The 15169-nt window shown below is 41.2% G+C and overlaps 1 long non-coding RNA gene across 1 annotated transcript; it reads right to left on the reverse strand.

The window, feature by feature from the left end:
* Positions 1–14552: 14552 nt before the first annotated feature.
* On the reverse strand, positions 14553–15166 carry LOC124091643 (uncharacterized). Its single transcript, XR_006851403.2, has 2 exons — positions 15047–15166; positions 14553–14928 (listed from the first exon to the last, which is right to left on the reverse strand). It is a non-coding gene; the product is annotated as an uncharacterized LOC124091643 (long non-coding RNA).
* Between the last annotated feature and the right edge of the window lie 3 nt (positions 15167–15169).

A 15169-nucleotide genomic window follows, 5' to 3' on the forward strand; every position in this document is an offset into this window, starting at 1 on the left:
CCTCTAACTCTGATCTCGCCTCAGCTCCTTGATATAGAAGGCTCAATTCTTCTCTCCCTTGCCAATGCAGTAACAGGGACAAGGTTTTGAGAAAAAGTAAAATATTTTATTGATTTGTTAGCAAAGAAACATGGGACTCCTGTTCCAAAAGCTCCTGGTCAGGGGGAACACAGGACTTTAGAATAATACAGGGTCCGGTCATAGTGATGCATGCCAGCAGGCTGGGAGGCTGAGGCAGGAGGATCAAAGTCAGCCTCTGCAAAAGTGAGGTACTAAGCAACTCAGTAAGACCCTGTCTCTACATAGAATACAAAATAGGGCTGGGGATGTGGCTCAGTAGTCTAGTGACCCTGAGTTCACTGGTACCCCTAAAAAAAGAATAATACAAGAGCTGGGATCCAACTATTAACAGTATATATGATTAATTTGTGTCCACTGGGTGTCCATGAGATGTTGCTACATTTCCCAGATTCGGATTCTTTATTCTTGTGGGTAGTGACAATCTTCTGTGTTGTGAAGGACACCATAGCTTATCCTGGAACAGGAAGAATGTTAAGCTTGTTTCCCCTGCTGTCAGGAAAGGGATGAAGAAGAAGAAGAAAGAAAAAGAAAAAATGTCAGTTTTAAAATAAGCCACCAGAAGTCAAGCAAAAAGCTTTGTACTCAGGGCATAAAGTGGACCCCTGATACACCAAGATATCCAGATGTACATATTCAGGAGTCTATGAAATAATTTAAAAATTTGGATGTCTAACAGGCACCTCATGCTTAACATGTTCAAAATTAAACACTTGTTTCATTCTCTTTTTCAAAAAGAAAACAAACAAAACAAAAAAAAAAAACAACTAATTTTTTCCCAGTCTTCATCTCAGTAAATGTCATTGTCATTCACCAAGTTGCTCAAACCAAACACCTAGAAGTTATCTTTCAGTACTTTCCTATAAGTTCATCCCTACTCCAGAAACAGATCCTACTAACTCTGACTCCTAAGTATATTTTGAATCAGACCAATGGTGCCACCCTAGTTTAAGGTACATTTCTTGCCTAAAGTACTGTCTAAAGTACTTCCTAACATTGCTTCTACTCTTGAGTAGCTTCCTGCTGTCTCCAGTATAATCCATTTTCCATTCAACAACCAGAATAATATTTTTCAAACATCATTGTAGTGGCAACCCCTCCTCCACAGGAAATCTTAATTAAGCTTCTCCAGAAATCTTCACCATAATTGATCTTAGGACTATCAGCAAAAGAATCTCTACAAAAGAGTTCAATGTAGTTAAAACTTCTTATTTCCTGTTACTCTCTCTTATTTAGCCACCGGTCTGAAAGAGATCAGCACTCCAGGTGCTGAATACCTCTTTATTAATTTTTTCAAAAACATTTATAAATAATATATATATATATAGATAGATAGATAGTAAATGATAGTTCATCAACATTTATATATGTAAAACAATTTGTAAAGGTTTTCAAGGGAAGTGTGTCTGTGAATGCAGAGTGTGATAAGAAAAACAGATTCTTTTAACTAGGCCTCTGGCCTTGGGCCTGAGCTTCACAGATAAGTTTACATTTCAAAGATAGAGAGGAGATTACTAATTGGGCTCCCTGGTAACAGCTGGCAGGGGGAGGAAAGAAAGGGGAGAAGAAGCTCTCCCCTTCTCAGGTGTTTTCCTTGACAGTGAAAGAAAAAGTTGCTTTTGTGTGAACTTCTGCAGACTGTGAACTTCTGGGCCCCCTCCCCTTACATGCTGGGTATAAAGTTCTGAAACAGCCTGAACTTGGGGTTGGGGGCATTAATTGATTACAGCGAAAGCTATACCCTCTGAACCTGGCTGCAGCCAAATAAAAGTGTTTCCTGCTATCTTTGGTGCCCTGCCTCCTCTGTCCCCTACTACACCATGATAAATGTGTTTATAGCACATACACATGGTAGGTATCCCTTCCAGTGGGGTTCCTCCCTTCAGGAAAAGTACACATTCTAGCCCTGACAAACGAAATTGTGGCCAAGTGAATTGCATTGACTCTTGGAAAAAGAAAAAACAAAACAAACAAATGAACAAAAAAAAACACATTTAAAAAAACACAGGTGCTGGGGTTGTGGCTCAGTGGTAGAGTGCTTGCCTAGCATGTGTGAGGCACTGGGTTTGATTCTCAGCACCACATAAAAATAAATAAATAAAACAAAGGTATTGTATAAAAAAATTAAAAACACATTATTTCCCAGTAAATGCTTTAACCAGGCGCGGTGGTGCATGCCTGTTATCCCAGCAGCTCAGGAGGCTGAGACAGAGGATCATGGGTTCAAAGCCAGCCTCAGCAAAAGTGAGGCATTAAGTAACTCAGTGAGACCCTGTCTCTAAACACAATACAAAATAGGGCTGGGGATGTGGCTCAGTGGTTGAGTGCCCCTGAGTTCAATCCCCAGTACCCCAAACAAACAAAAAACAAGTAAATGTTTTAAAAGTTTAAAAGAGCAAGGATGGTTGGCTGTGTTCCCTTTTCTACATTGACATAACTAGAAACATCCCAGCTAGAGGCTGTCAATGTCAAAACTTGTGTTCCTTAGTGAAGATGATATGGAACAGGGGCTGGGGATGTGGCTCAAGCGGTAGCGTGCTCGCCTGCCATTCGTGCGGCCCGAGTTCGATCCTCAGCACCACATACAAAGATGTTGTGTCCACCGAGAACTAAAAAATAAAAAAATATTTAAAAATTCTCTCTCTCTCTCTCTTTAAAAAAAAACAAAAACAAAAACAAAACAAAAAAACAAACTGATTACAAATCCTAGGCCCACAGAAGCCCAGAGAAAAGAAATGATGAGTCCTGTATTAACTCACTGCTATAGTTTGGATTTGGATGTCCCTCCAAAGAACCAGGCCTCAAAGGTTTGGACCTCTGTTTGGCACTATTGGGAGGTGGTGAAACCTTTAAGAGGTGGGGCTTAGCGGGAGGTCTTTAGGTGATTGAGTGCATGCTCTGAAGGGGATTATGAAACCCCAGGCCTTGAAGAGAGCAGTTTTGCTCAGCTACCCCTTCCAATCCTGCCACAACTGGCTCACTACAAGCCTAAAAGCACTGGGGTCAATTATTATGGACTATGACCTCCAAAAACTGTGAGCCAAAATAAAACTTTTCCTGGCTATCTCAGGTATTTGTTATGGTGATAAAATGGCTAACAATCACTAAACTTTGGTGCCCTTCAGCTTTTTTTTTTTTTTTTGTGTGTGTGTGTGTGTAGTGATGCTGGGGATTGAATTCAGGACCTTGTGCATGAAAGGCAAGCACTGTACCAACTAAGCTATACCTCCAGCCCCACATTAAACTTTGGGAGTGGCTTTTTTATAACAATAGAAAAATAAACAAAAAGCTGCTTAGAATCCTCACTTAATTAACATGTAAAAGGGTCTGAAACAAAAATTCTTTAAGATTGGCTAATCTAGCATGTTCTGATACAAATCAAATCAAACAAATCACCCTCCCGTTCAAAGACTCCCAATGCAAGCCTGTAATCCCAGCAGCTCACCTGTAATCCTAATAGTTTGGGAGGCTGAGACGGGAGGATTGCAAGTTCAAAGCCAGTCTCAGCAACAGTAAGGCGCTAAGCAACTCAGTGAGACCCTGTCTCTAAATAAAATACAAAATAGGTATGGGATGTGGCTCAGTGGTTGAGTGCTCCTGAGTTCAATCCCTGTACTTCCCCCATCCAAAAAAGAAAGAAAGGGGAAAAAAAAAAAAGACTCCTAATGGCTTCCTGTGCTTGCCCTTCAGTCACACCTCTCTTTTCTGCCTTGGACAAACCAAGTATCAGATCAAATCTCACTCTTTCAGATGGGCCTTTCCAGACCACCCAGCCCAATAGTAGCCCACCCATTCCATGCCAGGCACACTACCTTTGTTTTCTTTATGGTTTTTACCATTATCAGGTGTGTGAGACCAACCTTACACGTGACTGAGTCACACTCCCCTGCTGGGTGCTGAGGTGCTCAGTCGCAGAAATGTGGCAAAGCTTTCCCCACCCTTCTTGGGTGCGAGGGTGGCTGTCTTGCTGCAGCCCCATGGGTGAAGCTATGCTCACCTGTTCCTTTGTAATATAACCCCTTGCCCTGTTTAGGATAGAATCTTCCATGGAAGTGCCTTGTGTGTGTCCCCTTCTCTTACTGTGCCCTTGGGTGTGGCCTACCCAGGTGTCAGTCAACCTGCTGACAGTGGACATCATGAAGATAGACTCAGCCCCCTGAAACCTGACCCCTTGCCTCATTTGAATAGCTTCTCCTCAATAAAAGGGGTCAGCGCGTGCTCTTGCTCTCTCTCTTTCTGCGGACCCTCTCTGCAGACCCTTAAGGTCAGAGGAGCCGTCACGGCAACCCAAAAAGAAAAAGGCATTTGTGTCTTTTGTGTAGTTATTTTGCACAGCCCAGTTAGCCCAGTTTAACTGGAGTGACCCCTGAGCCTTTTAGTCATGAGAACAGACGCAATCAGGAAGTATCTTATTTTACCAACTTAACTATCTATATCTACATACCCTAGAACGTAAGCCCATAAAAAGGATCCAGTCTGTTTTAGTCACTGTAATATCCCAAAAGTAAAAATCCTGCTTGGAAGAGAGTAGATGCCTAATGAATTCATTTGTTGGATGAATGAATTTGATTTTTAGTTTTTTTTTTTTTAATAAAATGAGAGTATTATCATCTACCAGGCAGTGATATTTTAAAGAGTAAAGATGTGTTTAGTACATAGTGAGTGACTAAACACGGTGCTTTTTACTTGGTAAAAAATTTTGAGATATGTCAGTTGCTTTTTTTTGTGTGTGTGTGTGTGTGTGTGTGATACTGGTGATTGAGCACAGGGACACTCTACTACTGTAAGGCTAGCCTTAGGTCTTAGCTTACACAACTCTATTTTAAAAACCTGCAGCTTCCCCAGGCACAAGCCCACAGAGCCCTCCAATGTTATCAGGCACAGCCTGGTAAAGAAGTCATTTTCCACAAACATGTCACTTGCATTAACCCCAATAAGAGTCAAAGTGTAAAACCAAGGTGGAAGCCACCAAAGTATATGGCTTGGCTCTGAAATGTAAAACTTTACTAAGAAAGCTGGTAACAGCCCATAGGGACCCGAGGGAGCAGAAGCTCCAAAATTTAGTATAAATAATAAAGCAAAAGGACAGACATTCAGCCAGCTGATACTGATGCACACTTGCAGAGAGCCTGATGAGGACCTGGACTGACATCCCAACTCTTCTCATCATCTGCCTGATCCTCTGCATCGTCTTCACCATTCTCAAACTCCACAGCAGCCTCCTGACCCTAGTGAATACAGCAACTTCTCCTTACAACTTCTGTCCCCAACCAGCCATTAACCCACTCCAGGAGGAAGCCTCCACCGGTTGATGATCTGATCACTGTGGTCTGAGTGTGCATCTGCTGGACTTAAGGACTAAGACTTGAGACTCTAGATCTGGCATTTGAGCTTAGCATGCAGAGGGAATGTCTGTAATATGTCTGTCATGATTAAGTGTGTTTGCAGTTCTTAGAATTAACTTAGAATTGTTTGCTTTGAAGTGGTTATGTCTATGGCAGTGCTCAGCATTAAGGATTGTCATTTCTTGATTAAGAACTTATTGAATGAATTGTATTGAATGATTTGAGTGAATAAAACACTGAAAAGGGCTTAAGCACATGGTCATTCTTTATTTTTCCCCTCGACTACATATGTTGTACCTTTGCCTATCATAATAACTACTGAGCTGTGTCCTCTGTCCTTTTTATTTATTTTTATTTATTTATTTTTTGGTAGTGGGGATTGAACCCAAGGATGCTTTCCCTACTGAGCTAAATCCACAGCCCTTTGATTTTTGAGACAGGATCTCATTAAATTGCCAGGGCTAGCTTCAAACTTTGATCCTCCTGCCTCAGCCTCCTAAGCTGAGGTGCGTACCACCACACCTGGCAAAATAATCCAAAATTTTTTCTCACCATTTTCTCAATTTCTTAGAAAGGATTTAAATTTAAAAACAAATAAACATACAGAAAAAGAGAGAAAGAAAAAAAAAAACAGAAAAAACAGATCTAGCCCTACCAGTTCTAGGGTCAATCCCTAGAACTGCCAAAAAAAAAAAGCCATACTATATTGCAGTTCATATCACAGAACAAGAGCTGATTCTTAATCTCTAAAAAGCTTGTATAAGTTAGGTGGGGCGGTTCACACCTGTAATCCCAGTAGCTTGGGGGTTGAGGCAAGAGGATCACAAATTCAAAGTAGCTTCAGCAATTGAGGGAGGCCCTAAGCAATTTAGTGAGAATCTGTCTCAAATTAAAAAGGGCTGAGGATGTGGCTCGGTGGTTAAGTGCCTCTGGATTAAATCTCCAGTACCCACCCACCCCCTTAAAATAAGAGAGAGAGACAAGTAAATTTTACTAATAAACAGATGGACATTGGTGTCCTCTCTGGTCTTCTGGTTCAGACATTCTGGGTTATGTAGGGCAGGTGAGGTGTCCGGGTAAGGAGTAAGGGAGAGTTTGCTACCTGGAGGGACTGTGCTTTTTTTTTTTTTTTTTTGTATCAGAGATAAAACCCAGGAGTGCTTAACCACTTAGTCACATCCCTACTTTTTATTTTGAGAGAGGGTCTTGTCAAGTTGCTTAGGATCTTGCTAAATTGCTGAGGCTGGCCTCCAACTTGTGATCCTCCTGCCTCAGTCTCCCAAGCTGCTGGGATTACAGGCATGCACCACCATGCCCAGCTATTGTGGGTGTTTTTGTTCAGTGTCCTGTGGTATGTCTGCTTCTCAGTGTTCTACAGAGTTTACATTATGTATAGGTAAATGGATTTACATGTTGTGCTATCTATTTAATTTTCCTAATCTCCCAAAGTAGACAAGGGGTTTAAGAAGCAGCAAGATTACAATAGCAAATAATCCTAGTGAATCACGTACAGGTGAGCACTCCATTTTAAAATATTGCAAACAAGTGTTTCAGTGTGTTTTTGTCAAAAATATAAAATGTAATGAATGGATAAAGAAACTGTGGTATCAGTACACAATGGAGTTTTATTCAGCCATGAAGAAAAATGAATTGTAGAAAGATGGATGGAACTCGAGACCATCATAATAAGCAAAGTAAGTCAAACTCAGAAGGTTAAGGATCATATGTTTTCTCTCATATGTGGAAACCACAGAGGAGAAAGGAAAACAAAGGTAGGGGTGGATCTCCTAAAACTCAAAGGGAAATCAGTAGAGCAAAGGGACCAAGGGGTGGGAGGTGGGGATGGAGAGGGGAAGTGCTGGGGAATGATGTTGGCCAAATTATATTGTGTGCATGCACGAATACATAACAACAAATCCTATCAATATGTACAACTACAATGCACCAATAAAAAATGTTGAAAAATTTGCATAAAATGCGCCAGGCATACATGCCTGTAATCCCAGTGATTTGGGAGGCTGGAATAGGAGGATTGCACATTCCAGGGCAGCCTTGGCAATTTATCAAGACCCTCAGCAACTTAGTGAGAGCCTACTTCAAAATAAAAAATAAAAACTGTGGCTAGAGCTCAGTGGTAAAGTGTCCCTAGGCTCAACCCCCATCACTGCAAAAAAAAAAAAAGAAAATGAAAATGCATAAATGCATGGGCTAGGGCTGTAGCTCAGTGGCAGACCACTTGCTTCACATGTGTGAGGCACTAGGTTCGATCCTCAGCACCACATAAATACATAAAAAGATATTGTGTACATTTACATCTAAAAAATATTAAAAATGCAATACCTACTGATTAGTTTGTAACAACCATTGATAAACATCAGGGAAGACAGATTGTCTCCCAATTTCAATAAAAGCCTTGGTAGATAGGACTGAAAAATTACTATCTACTTTTATTAAGTGCAATGATGCAGATTTTGAAAATGGAGAATAAAAAATATTTATAGTAAACCCGTGTATGTCTATCATCCAACCCTATTCACATCTTCATCCACTGAACCATTTGTGGTCATGACTCAGAAACCCAATGACTTAAATAAATATAACTTGAAACCAAGGACTGAATGTTATACAAAAAGTTAAACCAAAAATGTAAAAAGTAATGAATACTTAACACTACTACACTGCATAAAAAATGGTTAGCAATGGTTTTATTGTTACCAAAATTAAAAATATAAATAAATAAACAGGAAGTAAGTAATGAACCACATTTTTTTTATGGTGAAAAAGATGTATATTTAGAATTGGCCAGCTGGGCTCTTTCGATGATCCCAATTTTGTTGGCAACATTCAATGCATCATAATCAGAAAACAGTTGAGCATGCCTCTCTCTCTCTCTCCATCAGGCCTGATTAGGGTGTTGACCTTGACCACATCCATATCACAGCTTCCTCACAGCCTGTTTGATCTGGTGCTTGTTGGCCTTGACACAATGAACACAAGCATGTTGTTGTCATCTTCTCTGTGTGTGTGTGTGTGTGTGTGTGGTACTAGGGATTGAGCACAGGTGTGCTTTACCACTGAGCTACATCCCCTGGCCTTTTAATTTTTTATTTAGAGACAGGGCCTAGCTAAATTGCTGAGACTGGCTTTGAACTTGTGATCCTCCTGTCTCAGCCTCTGGAGCTTCTGGGATTACAAGTATATGCCACCACACGGTGGCTAACACCCATTTAAAAAATTTATTTTGAGAGAGGGCCTCCCAAATGTTAGAGTCTGTAAACAAGTCAAAATAACACCTGGCATTTTGCCAGGGGAATGTTAGAGTTCGTAAACAAGTCTGGATGGTGCCTGGCAAAATGCCAGAGGGAATGGTTTGAGAAGTAACAAAAGCGAGCCATTAAGTGTGGAGATTCCTTATTGGTTGACTACTATATCTGGTTTATGTTAATTAGATAAGCTGTGTGGAATGTAGAAATACCGCTCCTGTCCTACAAACGGCTCCCACTCCTGCTGTATCAATGCACACAAGTTGTTCGTCACCCCCTGGTTATTTTGCTGCAGCCGGACTGCGGCACCCAAAATTGTCCACATTGGCCTCCATCTTGTAATCCTCCTGCCTCAACCCTACTCAAGTAGCTAGATTACAGCTGTGCACCACCATGCCCAGAGAGTCACTCTCTTACAGTTCTTTTTGTTTTGGGGGGTTTATTTTATGATGAACATATTAATTTGGTACAGCAGTTCACCTAAATAATTTCTAAGTAATTACATATTCATTCATTAGGGGTATATGCAGAAAATATTTTTACTGCTGAGGGTATATGGCAAAAATAGTTTTTTTTTTTTTTTAAGAGTGAGAGAGAGAGGAGAGAGAGGGAGAGAGAGAGAGAATTTTAATATTTATTTTTTAGTATTTGGCGGACACAACATCTTTGTCTGTATGTGGTGCTGAGGATGGAACCCGGGCGCACGAATGCCAGGCGAGCGCGCTACCGCTTGAGCCACATCCCCAGCCCCAAGCAAAAATAGTTTTGATGCTCATTCATCTAGAGAAACTTTCCATAGATGGGCAGAGACATATATAAGAATGTGAACTTAACCACTGTTTGGAAAGCTGGGAAATAACCCAAATGTTCATAAAAAGAATGGATAAACTAGGTTATATTCAAACAATAGAATACAGTGGTTTGAGTGGATAAGAGCTACATGTATCAATATGGGTAAATATTTTAAAACAATTTTAAGTGAAGACAGCCAATGCTGAATCAAAAGTACAACATATAAGACAATGTGATATATTGTTTATGGATACACACATATGTATTAATAGTGTACTATGTTTAAAACCTTTCAAGAGGAAGATAAATACCAATTTCAGGAATATTGGAGGGTTTCAAATAGGTGTTTTATTTTATTTTAGTACTGTGGATTGAAACCAGGGGATCTTAACCACTGAACCACATCCCCAGCCCTTTTACTTTTTGAGAAACATCTTGCTAAGTTGCTGAGGCTGGCCTTGAACTTATGTTCCTCCTGCCTCAGTCTCTCAGTCACTGGGATTTACAGGTGTGTGCCACTGAGCCCAGCTCAAACAGGTGTTTTTGTTGCTGGGGACTGAACCCAGGGCCTTGGGTATGCTAAGTACATGCTCTCCTATTGAGCTATATCCCCAACCCTTCAAATGTTTCCCTTAAAGAAAAAAAGAAAAAAAGGTATAACTAAATGTAACTAGTTCAAAACTAGCTCTCCTCAGTGACATCCTTATATCTCTGTGTATCTTCTTACACACTCTATGCACATGCAAGGACAGATAAAGATATGCATCCTCCTATTCCACATTTCTTTTAAACACAAATGGTGGGGCTGGGGATGTGGCTCAAGCGGTAGCGGGCTCGCCTGGCATTCGTGCGGCCCGGGTTCGATCCTCAGCACCACATACAAACAAAGATGTTGTGTCCGCCAAAAACTAAAAAATAAATATTAAAATTCTCTCTCTTAAAAAAAAAACAAAAAACACAAATGGTAGCAACACCATTACACCCTGTTTTGAGCTTCACTTTTATAACACTATATCTTGAATTTTGTTATATGTCAGTACATAAAAAGCTGTTTGTTTTTTGAGACAAGGTGTTGCTGTGCTGCCTAGGATGATCTTCAACCCCTGGATTGAATGATGATCCTCTGACATTAACCTCCACTACACATGGCTACATTAAGTAGTTTTTTGTTATTTTTCTTTTCTGTGGTGCTGGGGATTGAATCCATGACCTCACACACACTCAGCAACCCTATATTACCCAGCTACATCTCCATCCCTCCCTCATTCATCTTTTTAAATTTTATTTTTGTAGTTGTAGATGGTCAGCATGCCTTTATTTTACTTGCTTATTTTTTGTATGTGGTGCTGAGGATCAAATCCAGTGCCTCACTCGTGCTAGGCAAGTGTTCTGCCACTGGGCCACAACCCCAGCCCTCCCCCATTCATTTTATAGCTGCATAATATTTTGCATGGCTGTACCAGGCTTTTATGAACCCATCTCCTATATATAGAATATAGACTATTTTGGTCCTTTTACCACAAGGAGCTTCACTGCAATGAATACCCTTATGTCACTCTGCACATATGTATGTCTTATAATACATTCCTCAAAATAGAAATGCTGGGTCTTTAAAATAACTCCTCAAAAAGAGTACCAATTTATTTCCTGCTCCAACACTTACCAGTGTCTGTTACCCTATCACAGGTCAACACAGTTACAATCAGGCTTTTGTGTGTGTATGTGTGTGTGTGGTACATTGGACCAAAGTCATGTCTTTGTGTATAAGAGGAAAGTGCTCTACCACTGAGCTACATCTCCAGCCCTATTATCAGACTTTTTGATCTGAGCAGAAAAGGTATTTTGTTGCAATTTTAATTTTCATCTTCTTTTTTTTTTTTTTTACCTTGGTTTTGTTTATTTATTTTCATGTGATGCTGAGGATCGAACCCAGTGCCTCACACGTGCAAGGCAAGCACTCTACCCCAGCCCTAATTTTCACCTTCTTAAAAATGAATGTTATTGAGCATATTTAATTTTTCAGAGACAGATTTATTTGGAAAGCAGATACATATTCAAGGGAGAATGAGGATATATAAATGTGGGGGAGGGAATCTTTTGGATGAAGAAAGAAATGCACATTCAAGGGATAATGCTGGCCATCTTGAGGGTGAAAAGTATGGGGATAAAGAAAGGAAAAACATGTTAAAGAAAGAACGCAGGGCCATCTTCAGAGGGAGCTAGCCTGAGCCTGAGCATCTCTCTCTCTCTTTTTTTTTTTTTTTGGTTCTGGGGATTGAACCCAGAGGCTTTACTACTAAGCTATAACACCATCCCTTTTAAATTTTTATTTTGTGGCAGTCTTGCTAAATTGCCCAGGCTGGCCTCCAGCCTATGATTCTCCTGCCTCAGCCTTTTGAGTAGCTGGGATTACAGGTGTAGCTCAAACTCATCCTAGAGCCATGGGGCAGGGGGTCCCAAGTCTGTAAACTGATAAGCAACACCTGCAAGACTGGACTATCTGGAGCTGAGGCTGTAACTCAGTGGTAGAGAATGTACTTCACATGCACAAGGTCCTGGATTCCATGACCAGCCCCCAAATAAATAAATAAATAGGCACATCTGTGAACATGACAAAGAGGCAAGTGTTTGGGGGTTGCTTCTATCCTCTGACTTCATTAGTGTTCCATTCTTATTCAGAGAAACAGAGAAGCCATGGGACTAACATTCGCAACATCCTTTACTGCCAGCTGAACAACTTCATGTCAAGCTCTATCATAATTTTAAAAACTGAATTCTCTCATTCCAATACAACTAATTCTATGAAGCTAGTATCATCACCAAACATAAGTTGTTTTGTGATTTCTCCAGTACACTTTACTTTTTTGGAGGGGTAACCAGGAATTGAACTCGGGGCACTTGACCACTGAGTCACATCCCCACCCCATTTTGTATTTTTTTTTAATGATTTTTTTTTGAGAGAGAGAGAGAGAGAGAGAGAGAGAATTTTTAATATTTATTTTTTTAGTTTTTGGCGGACACAATCTTTGTATGTGGTGCTGAGGATTGAACCTGGGCCGCACGCATGCCAGGCGAGCACGCTACTGCTTGAGCCACATCCCCAGCACCCCCATTTTGTATTTTATTTAGAGTCAGGGTCTCACTGAATTGCTTAGCAACTTGCTTTTGCTGAGGTTGGCTTTGAACTCATGATGCTCCTGCCTCAGCCGCCAGGGCAGCTGCAATTAAAGGTGTGCGCATGGCTCCAGTACATTTTACTGTGTGTTCAGTTTTATAGAATGTAACTATCCTGTATTTCAACACTTGCATTTGTAACATTCATAAATATCAATCCATAAGTAACTATGGTAAAACTGTCACCTGACAGGGGTCCAAGGAAGTCCCTCCAAAGGAAAGGGGATCTCAATTGGGCCTGGGCAGGTTCTTGATGGCTTCTGGAGAAGAATTTCAGGACATTTGAGAAAGTGAAGCACAAGCAAAGATTTTTTTTTTTTAAATATTTTCTTCTTTGTATTTTTATATCTTTTATTTATTTATTTATTTTTATGTGATGCTGAGGATCGAACCCAGCGCCTCGCACGTGTTAGGTGAGTGCTGTACCGCTGAGCCACAGTCCCAGCCCCACAAGCAAAGATTTTTGTTTCTTTTTGGTGGTGCTGGGGATCCAACCAGGACCTCACAGCTACACCAGTTACCTCACAAGCAAAGATTTATTGAAGGCCACAACAAAAGAGTGCACAAAGAGTGTGGGCACTCTATTCTTCTTAGAGAAGACAAGACAGGTGACATGCTCAGGGTTAAGCTCTCTGATTATATACATAGGACTTTTCAGGGAACAAATGTGCAGGTTCTCGGACAAGCTTCTTGAAAATAAAATTCCACGACAATCATTCTGTACTTGGGGTTCAGAATAGTCCTCTTTGATCAACAGTCTACCCATAAATGATTCGTGGACACATTGTGTAAATCTTTGAATCTAATGACATTTAAATAAATACTATATTTTTGTTCTAGTTGATCTGTTACAAGTTGAAGGTTTTGTTCATCTAACTAAAAGGACAAGTCATGCTTCTAGATCTGGCTCCCCACCTACTAACCGTCTGTTTTTCTCTTTTTTTTTTTTTTAAAGAGAGAGAGGATTTTTAATATTTGATTTTTAGTTTTCAGCGGACGCAACATCTTTGTTTGTATGTGGTGCTGAGGATCCAACCTGGGCCCCACGCATGCCAGGCAAGTGCGATACGGCTTGAGCCACATCCCCAGCCCCTCTTTTTCTCTTTCTCCAAGAACCTACTCATCTCAAAACAAGGACCAAGTTGCTTGTCGTCAGAATGACAATCATATTTTTCTCATGGGCTCACACAATATATATGCCATGCTTTTTGTGTCCTAGAGATAAGCAAGTTGGGTAACCACCTACCTGGCTCCAAAAAAGAACAAACTGGAACCAGGCAAGACCAGTTTCTGCCCTCTCACCCCCCAACTCATTCCCATTCTTCTGTAATGCACTACAAAAGGTCTGTCAACACCATTTTGGTCAGAACTGCTTTCTACCCAGACCATAACCAGTCCATATAAAGGAAAAAAAAAAAAGGTGAATCCCCGTTTTCATAAAGTGCCCACCCCCTCTCCAAGAAAAAGTCATAAATAAAATAATCCTCCCTTTTGTTAACGAAGACTTCTTTTTTCACAGGTAAAACGCTAAATCAAGCCCTGACCTTAAGGGATTCATGTATGATATTGCAAACTTGTCTGCCAGCTTCAGCGACTTAGCGAGGCCCTAAGCAATTTAGTGAGACCCTGTGTCAAAACATAAAAGGTCTGGAGATGTGGCTTAGTGGTTAAGCACCCCTGGGTTTTAATCCGTTACCCCCTGCCTCCGAAAGAAATGGGGGAGGAGGGAAACAAACCAAAACCCAAAGTGCAGATAATAAAAGCATTTTCTCACAGAGTTGTAGAGAGGATTACAAGAGATAATGTATGAAAAGATCTTAGCACAATGCCTGGCGGAGGATAAAGTAGCTCTAAAGGTATTCCTGTGTAAACGTGGAACCAATGAATAAAAGAAATAAAATTAAGGTGCCTGTACATTTATTGAGCACATACTATTTGTTGGTCCTGCAATAAGTACAGCACGACGACTGTATTGAAATAAATGCAGCACACTGCAGAGTTCTTAACGCAGACAGAAAGGAATTAAGAAAGGGTTCTGGAGCTTATGTTTTCAGGGAGTGGGGCTTGGCGTGGAGAAGGTGGCAGGAGTCGGTAGCGATGGTGGATATTCCCGGTAGAAGCAGCAGGTCCCTGCTCAAAAGCCATGGGAGAGTGGGTGGCTTGACCTACGAGGGCTCGTGGAAGGGCAGCTCGGTGAGATGGGAGGAAGCGCTGGAATCGACGTTCAGGTCCAGTCCTGTTATTAGCCCCGTGACTTTGGCCAAGTTACTGAACCTCTGTGAACATTCACAGTTGAAAAAGAGTCTGTTAAAGATACTCACCTGCCGGAGTTCCTGTGCGATTGACTGACAGTGTGTAACCGAACACGCGCTTTGCTAGGAAGGTAAGAAATACCGAAGCAGGTCACAAGCCCGGCGCGCGGAGGCGTGGGCTTCCTCTCCGGGCATGCGCGCTGGGCCCGCGGCGCGGCCCGTCAGGCACTGCGGTAGGCACCCTGGGGGCTGGCAGGACCCTGAC

This window comes from Marmota monax, unplaced genomic scaffold, assembly GCF_021218885.2.
Source record: "Marmota monax isolate L192 unplaced genomic scaffold, Marmota_monax_Labrador192_F-V1.1 WCK01_AAM20220418_F8-fsc00205, whole genome shotgun sequence".
Lineage (NCBI taxonomy): Eukaryota > Metazoa > Chordata > Mammalia > Rodentia > Sciuridae > Marmota > Marmota monax.